We start from the raw sequence: 22451 nt of genomic DNA on the forward strand, positions 1-22451 counted from the left end.
TGGTAAGATGCTCACCTTAGTTTAACAATAAATCCTTTCCTCGAAATGTCCGTCTCCCTGGGCACAGTTCCTATAACTGGAGTCTGGAGGAGGGGCATAGAGGGAGGAGCCAGTTCACACCCTTTGAAAGTCTTAAAGTGCCCATGTCTCTTGCGGATCCCGTCTATACCCCATGGTTCTTAATGTGACCCCAGCATCCTCTACGGACTAAGAGAAAAGGATGCCCTTGTGTACTATCCTGACTTCTCCTCCCGTCTGCTTACTTTGTGCCTTCCAACGCACAATGCGAACTACAGGTGGTGCTGCAGGGCCCACACCCTTTTACTTGCCTTACAGAGTAGCTCTGGAGCTGTTACAGTGCCCAGCTGCTGCAAGAAATCAGCATGAATGCTTCAGGGGATGGGGCATGGCCAACATGAGCCCCACACCAAAGGAGGGTGGGGGTGTTTAATGCGAACTAGGGGTCATCCAAGCACTGCAAAAGGCCGCCATGCCCTGCATGCCCCTTTTCTCTTTTTATATGCAGATGAGGGTTCCAGCCAACTTTGGCCCACTGCTTGGATGACATCACCGTATGCAAATCCGTCTGCTGCAGACCTTCCCCCAGGAATGCTGTTACTAGTTGTTGGATATGGTTTGATATTTGATGGTGCTTCAGTATTAGGCAGCCTTCCGCCATCCCATGTTCATCTGAAAAGATGTGGTCTCCCTGCAGTTGTTGTCCCCAGACGAGAGTTCCCTTGTGCTTCCTCAGTTGAATCTCCTTAACTTGACGGGGGAGGGGCTGCCCGAGCTGCCACCCTCCCCAGCCCTATCCCAACTCATACTTATTTTACATATTAGATCTCTTGATCATGAAGATTGTTCTCACAGGGTGAGGTTCATCCATTATATTTTAAAATAGGAAGGTACAAATTACATATTTGAATTGCATCTATGTGCTGGATTCAAATGTCCCCCCCCCTTCCTTTCTCAATTGTGCCCGTCAGCAGCTATTCTAAGGTTGCTGCCAATGGGTGTGACACATTAATTTCTTCTGTGGGGTACACTGGACTCCACAAGGATTCACATTGGGGTGTAGAGTAGGATCTTGATCTGAGGCACCAACCGGCTCAAAGCTTTTGACTGTTCCCAAGAAGCTCAGTGCATTCTCCTCTATAACCCCGCTTCCATGAACAGGGAGCTCAGTTTGTAGTTGGTGCCTTCAGTAGCAGGCCAATTAACAGGGGCCTGCCTCAGGCAGCCTATTCTTAGCTATTAATTTTGACAAGAAAAGAAGAACTTGTTTTATGAGAATCTACAAGGGCTGCAGCAGGCTAGGTCTAATAGACATCTTTACTGCAGCTTCATCACTCCCAGCGGCGCTATATACTCCCGTGCCCTGGTTGCTGGGTCACTGCAGCGGAGGCTCCGGTTTCATCCTAAGGTCAGTCACACACACACCACCCTTCCGGATCACGAGGCCGCTGATGAAGGGGAGCGAGGCCGTAGGGGGTGGGCCGTGTGCGCACTGCGGTGGACACTGATTACTGGGCAGCCGCTCCACTAGCCACCAGGTACAGTTAAGGAGCACAGGTCTGGGGGTTTTTCTCCTATATTAACCCAATTTTGTACTGCCCGCAGCGCATTGTGATAGGTAATAGGGCCTGATTCAGGTTGGATTGCAATCACAATAAGCGATCCAACTGCAAAAATTGCTAAGAGCATACGCATGTGCCTGCATTTTCTGCGGCACCCCGCAGAGAATGTGATCGCCTCTGCCTGTCAATCGGGGTGGGGAAGGGGGGGAGAGGTGGGTCAGCAACACTCCATTTCCAAGTCAGGGATGGAGCGGTGCGGGGGCAAGGCTTCAAAATGGGGTCTGCAACGGAGGAGACACAGGGGGCGTGGTCACAGCGGCTGTATGACATCACATTCAGCCGCTGTGATCACAAAAATGGTGGCGGCTTCCTGCGCGCACATACAGTCTGCACCAGCAGGAGCCTACACCATTTTTTATGATCACGCTGAACTGCAGTGCGACTGCAATTACAGCATGGTCAAGAAGGGAGGCGTCATGCTGGGTGGCCATGCCCTGTCACTGTGCAGGAGCCAGCACCGCTCACACACTAGTCCCCGGGTGCAGCCCCCAACCCCCGGGACACCCGGAGCAACAAAATGTAGATTCAGGCCACCAGGCCACGCCCCTACCTATGAAACCATGCCTCCTTTTTACCATTGCGCTGCTTATCTGCGCGCACTGCATTACAATCTCCCTCGCCACCTCTCTGTGTGTCACCAGTGATAGTGACACCTCTGCCATGCTTGTAGCAGCTGGTCCTAAGATCTACGCCTCAAACCCTGAGTGTTTGCCCTTGTGACTTGTTAATCATCATAGCGAAGCAGATGCTTACAGAAAACTGCAGGGGCTTAGATTGAAAATAAAAAAATTGATGGGTATAAGGTAGAGAGGAGCGGGTTCGGTTCTCCGAGAACCGAATTCCCCACGAACTCCACGTGGTTTACACTGGTCCGAGGCAGGCTCGGTTGTTCCCGCCTGACTCGGAAAACCTGAACAAGGGAAAATGTCATCATCCCGCTGTCGGATTCTCGCGAGATTCGGATTCCATATAAAGAGCTGCGCGTTGCTGCCATTTTTACTCGTGCATTGAAGAGAGAGCGGAGAGGACGTGGCTATGTTCTCTCAGTGGAAATCTCAATATCAGTGCTCAGTATCAGTGGTTACTTATTGCTGCTCAGTAATACTAGTAGTGTGTCTCTCCTGCTCAGTGTCAGTTCTCAGTAGTATCCTCATCAGTGCTCAGTATCACTGCTCATTGTCTTGTGCTGCATTGTGGTGCTCAGCATACTACAGTACATTACTAATAGTCCAGTGCTGCATCTTGCTGCTCAGTGTCAGTTCTAGTATCCTCATCAGTGCTCACTATCACTGCTCATTGCATTGTGGTGTTCTGTATACTACAATAACATAGTAATATAGTAACATAGTTTTTGAGGTTGATTAGAGGCAAATTGCCCATCGTGTTCAACCTGTTTTAAGTTGTGATGATTCTACATACTTGCTGAATAATGTTTTATGACTAGTTAGCTACTATAACTCATGTTACCCCCGGATTAACCATGTTGATATTTTAAGTATTATAACCTTGGATAGCTTTTTCATTCAGAAATGTATCCATTCCTTTTTTAAATCCAATTACAGAGTCCGCCATTACCACCTTCCCTGGCAGGGAATTCCACATCCTGATTGCCCTAACAGTGAAGAAACCTTTCCTCCATTGCGTTCTGAACTTTCCTCCAGTCGCAGCGAGTGACCACGTGTTCTTTTAATAAATAATTCCTCTGATAACTCTTTGTTATGTATCTTTACATATTTGAAGATATTAATAATATCTCCTCTTAGGCACCTCTTTTCTAGTGTATAAATATTCAGCCTAGTAAGTCTTTCCTTATAGTCCAGTACTTTTAGGCCTTTAATCAATTTAGTCTTCAGGATCTCTTACACTTCCATGAGCAGCAGAGTAGTGCAATGGAAGCATGCTGGGCCCATAACCCAGAGGTCGATTGATCGAAACTATCCTCTGCTATGTGCATTTTTTTTTTTTATAATTAAAGTAATCAAAAACTGGGATTGATATTTTGGCTCTTTTATTTTTACTTAAAGTACAATAACTTTTATCATTTTAATTTGTTTTAATAGTATATTGACAGCATTGTTTTCTTTAAAAAATCCACTTAATTTTCTTTACCCTATTACTGAAATGGTAATTGACAAAAACAAACTACATTGTCACCAGAAGAGCAATGCAAAATGTACAAGTGATATATGAAAATCATCTTCCATCTTGAATTTCAATGATGCATTGGGACAACAATTTGTGAGAAACATCTTCACCCACAAAGAAAGATTTTCTTAATTCCTTACCTGTGTGCTGATTAGATATCACCTTGTTTTCACATTAAACAGACTTCCCCGTGAGGAAGCAGCAAGGATGCAGTGACGTTTCCTGGTGTCAACCTGTATTATTTCAGTAGACATTGAAATGAGGATGCATCTTTGATGCCTTTCCAATGAAGCAAGTTTATTTCAGTAATAGGTGAAAAACCATTCCTACAAAGGTGTTAATCAGAGACTTGGCTTTGTGGACACTTTTCAGAGAGCAAATTTGTTAGCATAAACATAAAATCAGAAAATGAAGAGCTGTTTAATCACTCAATTGGACTTTTCTGCCAGCATATTTTTTTTCTCTGCAACCCACTGCTAAATTGTGCTTCCTAGCTGTTTTTTTATAAAATCACTTAATCAAATCTAACTCTGATTACATCAGAGAAGGCCAGGTACCCTACACCATAAGGGGGGTTTTTGAAATTTTGACTTGTCTACTTAAAGATCACCAAAATCTGATTACAAGGTCAATTACATCCCTGGGTGGGATTGAACCACCAACCTTTTGGTTAATAGCCAAACATGCTAACCGATTGCGCCACAGAGACACCTTGCAAAAGTCAATACTGACAAAGGCTAATAATCATTCATCTAGAACGTTTCCTAGAAAAACTTTAAAAAGTCAATAATCTGGAGAATTTTTGTAAGAAACACATTGGTACTTTCCCATGATGAGTGAGTGCTTCAGGATTTCTTGCACTTACATGGGCTATTAACCAAAAGGTTGGTGGTTCAATCCCACCCAGGGATGTAATTGACCTTGTCATCAGATTTTGGTGATCTTTAAGTAGACAAGTCAAAATTTCAAACCCCCTCTTATGGTGTAGGGTACCTGGCCTTCTCTGACGTAATCAGAGTTAGATTTAATTAAGTGATTTTATAAAAAACAGCTAGGAAGCACAATTTAGCAGTGGGTTGCAGAGAAAAAAATAACATTTTAAACCTACCGGTAATTTTTTTTTCTCGTAGTCCGTAGAGGATGATGGGGACTCCGTAAGGACCATGGGGGATAGACGGGCTCCGCAGCAGACATGGGCACTTTAAGAAAGACTTTAGATCTGGGTGTGCACTGGCTCCTCCCTCTATGCCCCTCCTCCATACCTCAGTTAGAGAAACTGTGCCCAGAGGAGACAGACAGTTCGAGGAAAGGATTTTTGTTAATCCAAGGTCAAGATTCATACCAGCCACACCAATCACACCGTATAACTTGTGATATACTACCCAGTTAACAGTATGAATCAAATCTAACTCTGATTACATCAGAGAAGGCCAGGTACCCTACACCATAACAGGGGTTTTCGAAATTTTGACTTGTCTACTTAAAGATCAACAAAATCTGATTACAAGTTCAATTACGTCCCTGGGTGGGATTGAACCACCAACCTTTTGGTTAATAGCCGTACACACTAACTGATTGCGCCACAGCGAAACTTTGCAAAAGTACATACTGACAAAGGCTAATAAGCATTCATCTAGAACGATTCCTAGAAAAACTTTAAAAAGTCAATAATCTGGAGAGTTTTTGTAAGATGTTTCTTCCAGCAACCAATGAAGAAACACATTGGTACTTTCGCATGATGAGTGAGTGCTTCAGGATCTCTTGCACTTACATGTGCAGCAGAGTACTGTAATGGAAGCATGCTGGGTCCATAACCCAGAGGTAGGCAGATTGAAACTATCCTCTGCTATATGACTTGTCTACTTAAATATTACCAAAATTTGATGACAAGGTCAATTACGTCCCTGGATGGGATTGAACCACCAACCTTTTGATTAATAGCTGAACACACTAACCGATTGCGCCACAGAGACACTTTGCAAAAAGTACATACTGACAAAGACTAATAAGCATTCATCTAGAACGTTTCCTAGAAAAACTTTAAAAAGTCAATAATCTGGAGAGTTTTTGTAAGATGTTTCTTCCAGCAACCAATGAAGAAACACATTGGTACTTTCCCATGATGAGTGAGTGCTTCAGGATCTCTTGCACTTACATGTGCAGCAGAGTACTGCAATGGAAGCATGCTGGGCCCATAACCCAGAGGTAGGCAGATTGAAACTATCCTTTGCTATATGCATTTTTTTTTTGTTCATTAAAGTAATCCAAAACTGGGATTGATATTTTAGCTTTTATTTTTACTTAAAGTACAATAACTTTTACCATTTTAATTTGTTTTAATAGTATATTGACAGTGTTGTTTTCTTTCAAAAATCCAATTAATTTTCTTTACCCGATTATTAAAATGGTAATTGACAAAAACAAACTACATTGTCACCAGAAGAGCAATACAAAATGTACAAGTGATATATTAAAATCATCTTTCCAGCTTGAATTTCAATGATGCATTGGGGCAACGATTTTGTGAGAAACATCTTCACCCTTAAATAAAGATTTTCTTTATTCCTTACCTGTGTGCTAATTAGATATCACCTTGTTTTCACATTAAACAGACTTCCACATGAGAAAGCAGCAAGGATGCAGTGGCGTTAATGTTTCCTGGTGTCAACCTGTATTATTTCAGTAGATATTGAAATGAGGATGCATCTTGCTGCCTTTCCAATGAAGCAAGTTTAATTTAGTAATAGGTGAAAAACCATCCCTACAAATATGTTAATCAGATACTTGGCTTTGTGGACACTTTTCAGAGAACAAATTAGTTAGCATAAAAATAAAGCCAGAAAATGAAGAGCTGTTTAATCACTCAATTGGATTTTTCTGCCAGCATATTTCTTTTTCTCTGCAACCCACTGCTAAATTGTGCTTCCTAGCTGTTTTTTTATAAAATCACTGATTCAAATCTAACTCTGATTACATCAGAGTAGGCCAGGTACCCTACACCATAAGAAGGGGGTTTGAAATTTTGACTTGTCTACTTAAAGATCACCAAAATCTGATAACAAGGTCAATTACATCGTTGGGTGGGATTGAACCACCAACCCTTTGATTAATAACCAAACACACTAACCGATTGCGCCACAGAGACACTTTACAAACATACATACTGACAAAGGCTAATAAGCATTCATCTAGAACGTTTCCTAGAAAAACTTTAAAAAGTCAATAATCTGGAGAGTTTTTGTAAGATGTTTCTTCCATCAACCAACGAAGAAACACATTGGTACTTTCCCATGATGAGTGAGTGCTTCAGGATCTCTTGCACTTACATGTGCAGCAGAGTACTGCAATGGAAACATGCTGGGCCCATAACCCAGAGGTAGGCAGATTGAAACTATCCTCTGCTATATGCATTTTTTTTTGTTAATTAAAGTAATCCAAAACTGGGATTGATATTTTTGCTCTTTTATTTTTACTTAAAGTACAATAACTTTTACCATTTTAATTTGTTTTAATAGTATATTGACAGTATTGTTTTCTTTCAAAAATCCACTTAATTTTCTTTACCCTATTATTAAAATGGTAATTGACAAAAACAAACTACATTGTCACCAGAAGAGCAATACAAAATGTACAAGTGATATATTAAAATCATCTTTCCAGCTTGAATTTCAATGATGCATTGGGGCAACGATTTTGTGAGAAACACCTTCACCCTTAAATAAAGATTTTCTTAATTCCTTACCTGTGTGCTAATTAGATATCACCTTGTTTTCACATTAAACAGACTTCCACATGCGAAAGCAGCAAGGATGCAGTGGCGTTTATGTTTCCTGGTGTCAACCTGTATTATTTCAGTAGACATTGAAATGAGGATGCATCTTGCTGCCTTTCCAATGAAGCAAGTTTAATTCAGTAATAGGTGAAAAACCATTCCTACAAAGGTGTTAATCAGAGACTTGGCTTTGTGGACACTTTTCAGAGAGCAAATTTGTTAGCATAAACATAAAATCAGAAAATGAAGAGCTGTTTAAACAGCTACTGCCTGAGGGTCTCTTGACCTGGTGCAATACCTCTGTAGCTTTTTGTTGAGGCGGGACGCCATCATGTCTATCTGGAACAGTCCCCACCGACTTGCAATCTGTGCGAAGACTTCCTGATGGAGTCCCCACTCTCCTGGATGTAGGTCGTGTCTGCTGAGGAAGTCTGCTTCCCAGTTGTCCACTCCCGGAATGAACACTGCTGACAGTGCGCTTACATGATTCTCCGCCCAGCGAAGAATTCTGGTGGCTTCCGCCATCGCCACTCTGCTCCTTGTGCCGCCTTGGCGGTTTACATGAACTACTGCGGTGACGTTGTCTGACTGGATCAGAACTGGTTGGTCGCGAAGTAAGGTCTCCGCTTGACATAGGGCGTTGTATATGGCCCTTAGCTCCAGGATGTTGATGTGAAGACAAGTCTCCTGACTTGACCAAAGACCTTGGAAATTTCTTCCCTGTGTGGCTGCTCCCCAACCTCGGAGGCTCGCGTTCGTGGTCACCAGGATCCAGTCCTGAATGCCGAACCTGCGGCCCTCTAGAAGGTGAGCACTCTGCAGCCACCACAGGAGAGATACCCTGGCCCTAGGGGACAGGGTGATCAACTGATGAATCTGTAGATGTGACCCGGACCACTTGTCCAGTAGGTCCCATTGCAAGATCCTCGCATGGAACCTGCCGAAGGGAATGGCCTCGTATGATGCCACCATCATTCCCAGGACTCGAGTGCAGTGATGCACTGACACCTGTTTTGGTTTCAATAGGTTCCTGACCAGAGTCATGAGTTCCTGGGCCTTTTCTATCGGAAGATAAACCCTTTTCTGGTCCGTATCCAGAATAATGCCCAAGCAAAGTCAGACGAGTCGTAGGAACCAACTGCGACTTCGGGATATTGAGAATCCAGCCGTTTTGCTGTAACACCTTCAATGAAAGTTATACGCTGTTCAGCAACTGCTCTCTTGATCTCGCTTTTATGAGGAGATCGTTCAAGTACGGGATAATTGTGACACCTTGCTTTCGCAGGAGCACCATAATTTCCGTCATTACCTTGGTGAAAATTCTCGGAGAAAATTCTGGAGAGACCAAACGGCAACGTCTGAAATTGGTAATGACAATACTGTACCGCAAATCTTAGGTACGCCTGATGAGGTGGATAAATGAGTACATGAAGGTATGCATCCTTTATGTCCAGAGATATCATAAAATCCCCCCCTTCTAGGCTGGCGATGACCGCTCTTAGCGATTCCATCTTGAACTTGAACCTTTTCAAGTATAGGTTCAGGGATTTTAAATTTAATATGGGTCTGACCAAACCGTCCGGTTTTGGGACTACAAACAGGGTCGAATAATTTCCCTTTCCTTGTTGAAGCAGGGGAACCTTGACCACCACCTGTTGAAGATACAATTTGTGAATTGCATTTAACACTATCTCCCTTTCCTGGGGAGAAGATGGTAGGGCCGATTTGAAAAACCGGCGAGGAGGCACCTCTTCGAATTTCAGCTTGTAACCCTGAGAAACAATTTCTATTGCCTAGGGATCCACCTGCGAATGAACCCAGATGTGGCTGAAAACACGAAGACGTGCCCCCAACTGGGCGGACTCCTTTAGCGGAGCCCCAGCGTCATGCGGTGGATTTTGTAGAGGCCGGGGAGGACTTCTGTTCCTGGGAACTAGCTGTGTTGTGCAGCTTCTTCCCTCTGCCCTTACCTCTGGCAAGAAAGGACGCACCTCGTACTTTCTTGTTTCTCTGTGATCGAAAGGACTGCATTTGATAATGTGGTGCTTTCTTAGGCTGTGAGGGAATATAAGGCAAAAAATTTGATTTACCAGCTGTAGCTGTGGAGACAAGGTCCGAGAGACCTTCCCCAAACAATTCCTCACACCTGTAAGGTAAAACCTCCATATGCCTTTTTGAGTCGGCATCACCTGTCCATTGCCGGGTCCATAGGACTCGTCTAGCAGAAATCGACATAGCGTTTATTCTAGAACCCAGTAGACTAATGTCACTTTGAGCATCTCTCATATATAGGACAGCATCTTTTATATGCCCTATGGTCAATAACATAGCATCCTTATCTAGGGTCTCAATCTCTGCTGATAAGGTATCTGTCCATGCTGCCACCGCGCTACAACCTCGGCCGACGCAATTGCCGGTCTGAGTAAGGTACCAGAATGTGTGTAAATGGACTTTAGGGTAACCTCCTGCTTGCGGTCAGCAGGGTCCCTGATGGTAGCCGTATCCTGGGATGGCAGCGCTACCTTTTTGGATAAGCGTGTCAATGCTTTATCCACCCTAGGGGAGGATTCCCACCGTATCCTGTCCATTGGCGGGAAAGGATACGCCATAAGAATCCTTTTGGGAATCTGCAGCTTTTTGTCTGGAGATTCCCAAGCTTTTTCACATAATTCGTTCAACTCATGTGAGGGGGGAAAGGTTATCTCAGGTTTCTTTCCCTTATACATGTGTACCCTCGTGTCAGGGACAGGGGACTCTGTGATGTGCAAAACATCTTTTATTGCAATAATCATATATCGAATACATTTAGCCAATTTTGGTTGTAACTTTGCATCATCGTAGTCGACACTGGAGTCAGAATCTGTGTCGGTATCTGTGTCAACTATTTGGGATAGTGGGCGCTTTTGAGACCCCGAAGGTCCCTGCGACATAGGGACAGGCATGGGTTGACTCCCTGACTGTTCCCTAGCTTCAGCTTTGTCTAATCTCTTGTGTAATAAGTTTACATTAGCACTTAAAACATTCCACATATCCATCCAGTCAGGTGTCGGCGTTGTCGATGGAGACACCACATTAATTTGCTCCTGCTCCTCTCTAGGAGAGCCTTCTACCTCAGACATGTCGACACACGTGTACCGACACACCATACACTCAGGGAATCCTCTTATCTGAGGACAGTTCCCCAACAAGGCCCTTTGGAGAGACAGAGAGAGAAAGTATGCCAGCACACACCCCAGCGCTATATGACCCAGGAAAAAAACACAATCATTTTATGTTTACCCAGTAGCGCTGTATTTCCATATATATATGCGCCTAATTATGTGCCCCCTCTTCTTTAAGACCCTCTTTCTACCGTGGTATAAGCAGGGGAGAGTCCATGGAGCTTCCCCTCAGCGGTGCTGTGGAGAAAATGGCGCTGGGGAGTGCTGAGGGAGAAGCCCCACCCCCTCAGCGACGGGCTTCTGTCCCGCTCAAATAGCCCCCCCCATAAAAAAATGGCGGGGGCTCTTATATATATATACAGTGCCTAGCTGCATATATATTTATTTTGCCAAAGAGAGGTCTATATTGCTGCCCAGGGCGTCCCCCCTGCGCCCTTCACCCTTACACTGACTGCCGTGTGTGAGGTGTATGGGAGCAATGGAGCACAGCTTTACTGCTGTGCGTTACCTCAGTGAAGATCATGAAGTCTTCCGCCGCCTCTGAAGTCTTCTTTTCTTCTCATACTCACCCGGCTTCTATCTTCCGGCTCTGCGAGGGGGACGGCGGCGCGGCTCTGGGACGGACGGCGAGGGTGAGACCTGCGTACCGATCCCTCTGGAGCTAATGCTGTACAGTAGCCTAAGAAGCAGAGCCTATCAACTCACAGAAGTAGGTGTGCATCTCTCCCCTCCGCCCCTCGATGCAGGGAGTCTGTTGCCAGCAGGCTCCCTGAAAATAAAAAAATCTAACAAATATACTTTCTGTCAGGAAACTCAGGAGAGCTCCCTGAAAAGCACCCAGTCTCCTCTGGGCACAGTAGTAAACTGAGGTCTGGAGGAGGGGCATAGAGGGAGGAGCCAGTGCACACCCAGATCTAAAGTCTTTCTTAAAGTGCCCATGTCTCCTGCGGAGCCCGTCTATCCCCCATGGTCCTTACGGAGTCCCCAGCATCCTCTAGGACGTAAGAGAAAAATTATGCTGGCAGAAAAATCCAATTGAGTGATTAAACAGCTCCAGAGCTGCTCTGTAAGGCAAGTAAAAGGGTGTGGGCCCTGCAGCACTACCTGTAGTTTGCATTGTGCATTGGAAGCCTAGTTTGCTGTCTGTTTCCACTTCTTTTTTCTTGATCCCCTCCCGTCTATACCCTTGTGCACTATCCTGACTTCTCCTCCCGTCTGCTTACTTTGTGCCTTCCAATGCACAATGCAAACTACAGGTAGTGCTGCAGGGCCCACACCCTTTTACTTGCCTTACAGAGCAGCTCTTGAGCTGTTACAGTGCCCAGCTGCTGCAAGAAATCAGCGTGAATGCTTCAGGGGCTGGGGCATGGCCAACATGAGCCCCACACCGAAGGAGGGTGGGGGTGTTTAATGCGAACTAGGGGTCTTGCACAATGCGAACTACAGGTAGTGCTGCAGGGCCCACACCCTTTTACTTGCCTTACAGAGCAGCTCTGGAGCTGTTACAGTGCCCAGCTGCTGCAAGAAATCAGCTTGAATCCTTCAGGGGCTGGGGCATAGCCAACATGAGCCCCACACCGACAGAGGGTGGAGGTGTTTAATGCGAACTAGGGGTCATCCAAGTGCCGCAAAAGGCCGCCATGCCCTGCACGCCCCTTTTCTCTTTTCATATGCAGACGAGGGTTGAAGCCAACTTTGACCCACTGCTTGGATGACATCGCCATATGCAAATCCATCTGCTGCAGGCCTTCCCCCAGGAATGCTTGCACTAGTTGTTGCATTTGGTTTGTTGTTTGGGGGTGCTTCAGTATTAGGCAGCCTTCTGCCCTCCCATGTTCATCTGAAAATATGTGTTCTCCCTGCAGTTGTTGTCCCCAGATGAGAGTTCCCTTGTGCTGCCTCAGTTGAATCTCCTTTACTTGACAGAGATGTGCCTGAGCAGCGGCCCTCCCCAGCCCTATCCCAAATCATACTTATTTTGCATAGGAGATACCATGGTCATGAAGACTGTTCTCCCAGGGTGCGGTTCATTCATTGCATTCTGGGTATGCTGACCCCTGTGATTTCCCCAAATGTGGGAAACTCGACTGCATTATTTAATGCGAACTAGGGGTCATCCAAGCACCGCAAAAGGCCGCCATGCCCTGCATACCCCTTTTCTCTTTTCATAAGCAGACGAGGTTTGAAGCCAACCTTGACCCACTGCTTGGATGACATCACTTGCTGCCTTTCCAATGAAGCAAGTTTAATTTAATAATAGGTGAAAAACCATCCCTACAAAGGTGTTAATAAGATACTTGGCTTTGTGGACACTTTTCAGAGCACAAATTTGTTAGCATAAAAATAAAGCCAGAAAATGAAGAGCTGTTTAATCACTCAATTGGATTTTTCTGCCAGCATATTTCTTTTTCTCTGCAACCCACTGCTAAATTGTGCTTCGTGGCTGTTTTTTTTATAAAATCACTTAATCAAATCTAACTCTGATTACATCAGAGAAGGCCAGGTACCCTACACCATAACAGGGGTTTTCGAAATTTTGACTTGTCTACTTAAAGATCACCAAAATCTGATAACAAGGTCAATTACGTCCCTAGGTGGGATTGAACCACCAACCTTTTGGTTAACAACTGAACACGCTAACTGTTTGTGCCTCAGAGACACTTTGCGAAAGTACATACTGACAAAGGCTAATAAGCATTCATCTAGAACGTTTCCTAGAAAAACTTTAAAAAGTCAATAATCTGGAGAGTTTTTGTAAGATGTTTCTTCCATCAACCAATGAAGAAACACATTGGTACTTTCCCATGATGAGTGAGTGCTTCAGGATCTCTTGCACTTACATGTGCAGCAGAGTACTGTAATGGAAGCATGCTGGGTCCATAACCCAGAGGTAGGCAGATTGAAACTATCCTCTGCTATATGCATTGTTTTTTGTTAATTAAAGTAATCCAAAACTGGGATTGATATTTTTGCTCTTTTATTTTTACTTAAAGTACAATAACTTTTACCATTTTAATTTGTTTTAATAGTATATTGACAGTATTGTTTTCTTTCAAAAATCCACTTAATTTTCTTTACCCTATTATTAAAATGGTAATTGACAAAAACAAACTACATTGTCACCAGAAGAGCAGTACAAAATATACAAGTGATATATTAAAATCATCTTTCCAGCTTTAATTTCAATGATGCCTTGGTGCAACAATTTTGTGAGAAACATCTTCACCCATAAAGAAAGATTTTCTTAATTCCTTACCTGTGTGCTGATTAGATATCACCTTGTTTTCACATTAAACAGACTTCCCCATGAGGAAGCAGCAAGGATGCAGTGACGTTTATGTTTCCTGGTGTCAACCTGTATTATTTCAGTAGACATTGAAATGAGGATGCATCTTGCTTCCTTTCCAATGAAGCAAGTTTAATTCAGTAATAGGTGGATAATCATTCCTACAAAGGTGTTAATCAGAGACTTGGCTTTGTGGACACTTTTCAGAGAGCAAATTTGTTAGCATAAACATAAAATCAGAAAATGAAGAGCTGTTTAATCACTCAATTGGACTTTTCTGCCAGCATAATTTTTTTTCTCTGCAACCCACTGCTAAATTGTGCTTCCTAGCTGTTTTTTATAAAATCACTTAATCAAATCTAACTCTGATTACATCAGAGAAGGCCGGGTACCCTACACCATAAGAGGGGGTTTGAAATTTTGACTTGTCTACTTAAAGATCACCAAAATCTGATAACAAGGTCAATTACGTCCCTGGGTGGGATTGAATCACCAACCTTTAGGTTAAAAGCCATACACACTGACTGATTGCGCCACAGCGACACTTTGCAAAAGTACATACTGACAAAGGCTAATAAGCATTCATCTAGAACGTTTCCTAGAAAAACTTTAAAAAGTCAATAATCTGGAGAATTTTTGTAAGAAACACATTGGTACTTTCCCATGATGAGTGAGTGCTTCAGGATCTCTTGCACTTACATGGGCTATTAACCAAAAGGTTCCCACCCAGTGATGTAATTGACCTTGTGATCAGATTTTGGTGATCTTTAAGTAGACAAGTCAAAATTTCAAACCCCCTCTTATGGTGTAGGGTACCTGGCCTTCTCTGACGTAATCAGAGTTAGATTTAATTAAGGTGCGCAAGGACATAGAAGGGAGCGGTTTAAGAAAAGAGAAGTGGAAACAGACAGCAAACTAGGCTGGAGAGAGACCTGAGACAAAGAGATCTGAATTATACGAGAGCCGACCAGGGGAAACACAAATTATGCAGTCAAGTTTCCCACATTTGGGGAAATCGCAGGAGCAGCACACCCAGAGTGCAATGGGTGAGCCTTGCCCTGGGAGAAGCACCTTCATGATCATAGTATCTCACCTGGCAGGTAAGTAGGAGTTGGGCTAGTGCTGGGGAGGGTCGCTGCTCGGGTACGCCCCTGTCAAGTGAAGGAGATCCAACTGAGGCAGCACAAGGGAACTCTCGAAAGAACAACAAGGCTAGAGGAAGATCTGAGACAAAGAAATCTGACTTTTACCAGAGCTGACCAGAGGAAAGCACAAACACAGTCCCCCACTACCACCAGGAAACATTAACGCCACTGCATCCTTGCTGCTTTCTCATGTGGAAGTCTATTTAATGTGAAAACAAGGTGCTATCTAATTAGCACACAGAAAAGAAAATTAAGTGAATTTTTGAAAGAAAACAATACTGTCAATATACTATTAAAACAAATTAAAATGGTAAAAGTTATTGTACTTTAAGTAAAAATAAAAGAGCAAAAATATCAATCCCAGTTTTGGATTACTTTAATTAACAAAAAAAAATGCATATAGCAGAGGATAGTTTCAATCTGCCTACCTCTGGGTTATGGACCCAGCATGCTTCCATTACAGTACTCTGCTGCACATGTAAGTGCAAGAGGTCCTGAAGCACTCACTTATCATGGGAAAGTACCAATGTGTTTCTTCATTGGTTGATGGAAGAAACATCTTACAAAAACTCTCCACATTATTGACTTTTTAAAATGTTTCTAGGAAGCGTTCTAGATGAATGCTTATTAGCCTTTGTCAGTATGTACTTTTGCAAAGTGTCGCTGTGGCGCAATCAGTTAGTGTGTATGGTTATTAACCAAAAGGTTGGTGGTTCAATCCCACCCAGGGACGTAATTGACCTTGTTATCAGATTTTGGTGATCTTTAAGTAGACAAGTCAAAATTTCAAACCCCCTGTTATGGTGTAGGGTACCTGGCCTTCTCTGATGTAATCAGAGTTAGATTTGATTCAGTGATTTTATAAAAACAGCTAGGAAGCACAATTTAGCAGTGGGTTGCAGAGAAAAAGAAATATGCTGGCAAAAAAATCCAATTGAGTGATTAAACAGCTCTTCATTTTCTGGCTTTATTTTTATGCTAACAAATTTGTTCTCTGAAAAGTGTCCACAAAGCCAAGTCTCTGATTAACACCTTTGTAGGGATGGTTTTTCACCTATTACTAAATTAAACTTGCTTCATTGGAAAGGCAGCAAGATGCATCCTCATTTCAATGTCTACTGAAATAATACAGGTTGACACCAGGAAACATTAACGCCACTGCATCCTTGCTGCTTTCGCATGTTGAAGTCTGTTTAATGTGAAAACAAGGTGATATCTAATTAGCACACAGGTAAGGAATTAAGAAAATCTTTATTCAAGGGTGAAGGTGTTTCTCACAAAATCGTTACCCCAATGCATCATTGAAATTCAAGCTGGAAAGATGATTTTAATATATCACTTGTACATTTTGTATTGCTCTTCTGGTGACAATGTAGTTTGTTTTTGTCAATTACCATTTTAATAATAGGGTAAAGAAAATTAAGTGGATTTTTGAAAGAAAACAATACTGTCAATATACTATTAAAACAAATTAAAAAGGTAAAAGTTATTGCACTTTAAGTAAAAATAAAAGAGCAAAAATATCAATCCCAGTTTTGGATTACTTTAATTAACAAAAAAAAATGCATATAGCAGAGGATAGTTTCAATCTGCCTACCTCTGGGTTATGGGCCCAGCATTTTTCCATTGCAGTACTCTGCTGCACATGTAAGTGCAAGAGATCCTGAAGCACTCACTCATCATGGGAAAGTACCAATGTGTTTCTTCGTTGGTTGATGGAAGAAACATCTTACAAAAACTCTCCAGATTATTGACTTTTTAAAGTTTTTCTAGGAAACGTTCTAGATGAATGCTTATTAGCCTTTGTCAGTATGTACGTTTGTAAAGTGTCTCTGTGGCGCAATCTGTTGGTGTGTTTGGTTATTAATCACAGGGTTGGTGGTTCAATCCCACGCAGGGATGTAATTGACCTTGTTATCAGATTTTGGTGATCTTTAAGTAGACAAGTCAAAATTTCAAACCCCCTTCTTATGGTGTAGGGTACCTGGCCTACTCTGATGTAATCAGAGTTAGATTTGAATCAGTGATTTTATAAAAAAAACAGCTAGGAAGCACAATTTAGCAGTGGGTTGCAGAGAAAAAGAAATATGCTGGCAGAAAAATCCAATTGAGTGATTAAACAGCTCTTCATTTTCTGGCTTTATTTTTATGCTAACGAATTTGTTCTCTGAAAAGTGTCCACAAAGCCAAGTATCTGATTAACATATTTGTAGGGATGGTTTTTCACCTATTACTAAATTAAACTTGCTTCATTGGAAAGGCAGCAAGATGCATCCTCATTTCAATATCTACTGAAATAATACAGGTTGACACCAGGAAACATTAACGCCACTGCATCCTTGCTGCTTTCTCATGTGGAAGTCTGTTTAATTTGAAAACAAGGTGATATCTAATTAGCACACAGGTAAGGAATTAAGAAAATCTTTATTTAAGGGTGAAGATGTTTCTCACAAAATCGTTGCCCCAATGCATCATTGAAATTCAAGCTGGAAAGATGATTTTAATATATCACTTGTACATTTTGTATTGCTCTTCTGGTGACAATGTAGTTTGTTTTTGTCAATTACCATTTTAATAATCGGGTAAAGAAAATTAATAGGATTTTTGAAAGAAAACAATACTGTCAATATACTATTAAAACAAATTAAAATGGTAAAAGTTATTGTACTTTAAGTAAAAATAAAAGCTAAAATATCAATCCCAGTTTTGGATTACTTTAATGAACAAAAAAAAAATGCATATAGCAAAGGATAGTTTCAATCTGCCTACCTCTGGGTTATGGGCCCAGCATGCTTCCATTGCAGTACTCTGCTGCACATGTAAGTGCAAGAGATCCTGAAGCACTCACTCATCATGCGAAAGTACCAATGTGTTTCTTCATTGGTTGCTGGAAGAAACATCTTACAAAAACTCTCCAGATTATTGACTTTTTAAAGTTTTTCTAGGAAACGTTCTAGATGAATGCTTATTAGTCTTTGTCAGTATGTACTTTTCGCAAAGTGTCTCTGTGGCGCAATCGGTTAGTGTGTTCAGCTATTAATCAAAAGGTTGGTGGTTCAATCCCATCCAGGGACGTAATTGACCTTGTGATCAGATTTTGGTAATATTTAAGTAGACAAGTCAAAATTGCAAACCCCCTCTTATGGTGTAGGGTACCTGGCCTTCTCTGATGTAATCAGAGTTAGATTTGATTAAGTGATTTTATAAAAAAACAGCTAGGAAGCACAATTTAGCAGTGGGTTGCAGAGAAAAAGAAAAATGCTGGCAGAAAAATCCAATTAAGTGATTAAACAGCTCTTCATTTTCTGGCTTTATTTTTATGATTACAAATTTGTTCTCTGAAAAGTGTCCACAAAGCCAAGTATCTGATTAACATCTTTGTAGGGATGGTTTTTCACCTATTACTAAATTAAACTTGCTTCATTGGAAAGGCAGCAAGATGCATCCTCATTTCAATATCTACGGAAATAATACAGGTTGACACCAGGAAACATTAACGCCACTGCATCTTTGCTGTTTTCTCATGTGGAAGTCTGTTTAATGTGAAAACAAGGTGATATCTAATTAGCACACAGGTAAGGAATTAAGAAAATCTTTATTTAAGGGTGAAGATGTTTCTCACAAAATCGTTGCCCCAATGCATCATTGAAATTCAAGCTGGAAAGATGATTTTAATATATCACTTGTACATTTTGTATTGCTCTTCTGGTGACAATGTAGTTTGTTTTTGTCAATTACCATTTTAATAATCGTGTAAAGAAAATTAAGTGGATTTTTGAAAGAAAACAATACTGTCAATATACTCTTAAAACAAATTAAAATGGTAAAAGTTATTGTACTTTAAGTAAAAATAAAAGAGCAAAAATATCAATCCCAGTTTTGGATTACTTTAATTAACAAAAAAAAATGCATATAGCAGAGGATAGTTTCAATCTGCCTACCTCTGGGTTATGGACCCAGCATGCTTCCATTACAGTACTCTGCTGCACATGTAAGTGCAAGAGGTCCTGAAGCACTCACTTATCATGGGAAAGTACCAATGTGTTTCTTCATTGGTTGATGGAAGAAACATCTTACAAAAACTCTCCACATTATTGACTTTTTAAAATGTTTCTAGGAATCGTTCTAGATGAATGCTTATTAGCCTTTGTCAGTATGTACTTTTGCAAAGTGTAGCTGTGGCGCAATCAGTTAGTGTGTAAGGCTATTAACCAAAAGGTTGGTTGTTCAATCCCACCCAGGGACTTAATTGACCTTGTTATCAGATTTTGGTGATCTTTAAGTAGACAAGTCAAAATTTCAAACCCCCTGTTATGGTGTAGGGTACCTGGCCTTCTCTGATGTAATCAGAGTTAGATTTGATTCAGTGATTTTATAAAAACAGCTAGGAAGCACAATTTGGCAGTGGGTTGCAGAGAAAAAGAAATATGCTGGCAGAAAAATCCAATTGAGTGATTAAACAGCTCTTCATTTTCTGGCTTTATTTTTATACTAACTAATTTGTTCTCTGAAAAGTGTCCACAAAGCCAAGTATCTGATTAACATATTTGTAGGGATGGTTTTTCACCTATTACTAAATTAAACTTGCTTCATTGGAAAGGCAGCAAGATGCATCCTCATTTCAATATCTACTGAAATAATACAGGTTGATACCAGGAAACATTAACGCCACTGCATCCTTGCTGCTTTCTCATGTGGAAGTCTGTTTAATGTGAAAACAAGGTGATATCTAATTAGCACACAGGTAAGGAATTAAGAAAATCTTTATTTAAGGGTGAAGATGTTTCTCACAAAATCGTTGCCCCAATGCATCATTGAAATTCAAGCTGGAAAGATGATTTTAATATATCACTTGTACATTTTGTATTGCTCTTATGGTGACAATGTAGTTTGTTTTTGTCAATTACCATTTTAATAATAGGGTAAAGAAAATTAAGTGGATTTTTGAAAGAAAACAATACTGTCAATATACTATTAAAACAAATTAAAATGGTAAAAGTTATTGTACTTTAAGTAAAAATAAAAGCTAAAATATCAATCCCAGTTTTGGATTACTTTAATTAACAAAAAAAAATGCATATAGCAGAGGATAGTTTCAATCTGCCTACCTCTGGGTTATGGACCCAGCATGCTTCCATTACAGTACTCTGCTGCACATGTAAGTGCAAAAGATCCTGAAGCACTCACTCATCATGGGAAAGTACCAATGTGTTTCTTCATTGGTTGATGGAAGAAACATCTTACAAAAACTCTCCACATTATTGACTTTTTAAAATGTTTCTAGGAATCGTTCTAGATGAATGCTTATTAGCCTTTGTCAGTATGTACTTCTGCAAAGTGTCGCTGTGGCGCAATCAGTTAGTGTGTAAGGCTGTTAACCAAAAGGTTGGTGGTTCAATCCCACCCAGGGACTTAATTGACCTTGTTATCAGATTTTGGTGATCTTTAAGTAGACAAGTCAAAATTTCAAACCCCCTGTTATGGTGTAGGGTACCTGGCCTTCTCTGATGTAATCAGAGTTAGATTTGATTCAGTGATTTTATAAAAACAGCTAGGAAGCACAATTTAGCAGTGGGTTGCAGAGAAAAAGAAATATGCTGGCAGAAAAATCCAATTGAGTGATTAAACAGCTCTTCATTTTCTGGCTTTATTTTTATGCTAACTAATTTGTTCTCTGAAAAGTGTCCACAAAGCCAAGTATCTGATTAACATATTTGTAGGGATGGTTTTTCACCTATTACTAAATTAAACTTGCTTCATTGGAAAGGCAGCAAGATGCATCCTCATTTCAATATCTACTGAAATAATACAGGTTGACACCAGGAAACATTAACGCCACTGCATCCTTGCTGCTTTCGCATGTGGAAGTCTGTTTAATGTGAAAACAAGGTGATATCTAATTAGCACACAGGTAAGGAATTAAGAAAATCTTTATTTAAGGGTGAAGGTGTTTCTCACAAAATCGTTGCCCCAATGCATCATTGAAATTCAAGCTGGAAAGATGATTTTAATATATCACTTGTACATTTTGTATTGCTCTTCTGGTGACAATGTAGTTTGTTTTTGTCAATTACCATTTTAATAATAGGGTAAAGAAAATTAAGTGGATTTTTGAAAGAAAACAATACTGTCAATATACTATTAAAACAAATTAAAATGGTAAAAGTTATTGTACTTTAAGTAAAAATAAAAGAGCAAAAATATCAATCCCAGTTTTGGATTACTTTAATTAACAAAAAAAAATGCATATAGCAGAGGATAGTTTCAATCTGCCTACCTCTGGGTTATGGGCCCAGCATGTTTCCATTGCAGTACTCTGCTGCACATGTAAGTGCAAGAGATCCTGAAGCACTCACTCATCATGGGAAAGTACCAATGTGTTTCTTCGTTGGTTGATGGAAGAAACATCTTACAAAAACTCTCCAGATTATTGACTTTTTAAAGTTTTTCTAGGAAACGTTCTAGATGAATGCTTATTAGCCTTTGTCAGTATGTACTTTCGCAAAGTGTCTCTGAGGCACAAACAGTTAGCGTGTTCAGTTGTTAACCAAAAGGTTGGTGGTTCAATCCCACCTAGGGACGTAATTGACCTTGTTATCAGATTTTGGTGATCTTTAAGTAGACAAGTCAAAATTTCGAAAACCCCTGTTATGGTGTAGGGTACCTGGCCTTCTCTGATGTAATCAGAGTTAGATTTGATTAAGTGATTTTATAAAAAAAACAGCCACGAAGCACAATTTAGCAGTGGGTTGCAGAGAAAAAGAAATATGCTGGCAGAAAAATCCAATTGAGTGATTAAACAGCTCTTCATTTTCTGGCTTTATTTTTATGCTAACAAATTTGTGCTCTGAAAAGTGTCCACAAAGCCAAGTATCTTATTAACACCTTTGTAGGGATGGTTTTTCACCTATTATTAAATTAAACTTGCTTCATTGGAAAGGCAGCAAGTGATGTCATCCAAGCAGTGGGTCAAGGTTGGCTTCAAACCTCGTCTGCTTATGAAAAGAGAAAAGGGGTATGCAGGGCATGGCGGCCTTTTGCGGTGCTTGGATGACCCCTAGTTCGCATTAAATAATGCAGTCGAGTTTCCCACATTTGGGGAAATCACAGGGGTCAGCATACCCAGAATGCAATGAATGAACCGCACCCTGGGAGAACAGTCTTCATGACCATGGTATCTCCTATGCAAAATAAGTATGATTTGGGATAGGGCTGGGGAGGGCCGCTGCTCAGGCACATCTCTGTCAAGTAAAGGAGATTCAACTGAGGCAGCACAAGGGAACTCTCATCTGGGGACAACAA

At 41.2% G+C, this 22451-nt stretch overlaps 1 non-coding gene and 2 pseudogenes across 1 annotated transcript; 1 reads left to right on the forward strand and 2 right to left on the reverse strand.

The window, feature by feature from the left end:
- The first annotated feature begins 12687 nt into the window (after positions 1-12687).
- Positions 12688-12866, forward strand: LOC135005990 (U1 spliceosomal RNA; annotated as a pseudogene).
- Positions 12867-14949: 2083 nt separating this feature from the next.
- On the reverse strand, positions 14950-15112 carry LOC135005802 (U1 spliceosomal RNA). Its single transcript, XR_010206326.1, has one exon. It is a non-coding gene; the product is annotated as a U1 spliceosomal RNA (small nuclear RNA).
- Positions 15113-22168: 7056 nt separating this feature from the next.
- LOC135005991 (U1 spliceosomal RNA) lies at positions 22169-22347 on the reverse strand (annotated as a pseudogene).
- Positions 22348-22451: the final 104 nt, after the last annotated feature.

The sequence above is a fragment of the Pseudophryne corroboree genome, unplaced genomic scaffold (genome assembly GCF_028390025.1).
Source record: "Pseudophryne corroboree isolate aPseCor3 unplaced genomic scaffold, aPseCor3.hap2 scaffold_207, whole genome shotgun sequence".
Taxonomy (NCBI): Eukaryota; Metazoa; Chordata; class Amphibia; order Anura; family Myobatrachidae; genus Pseudophryne; species Pseudophryne corroboree.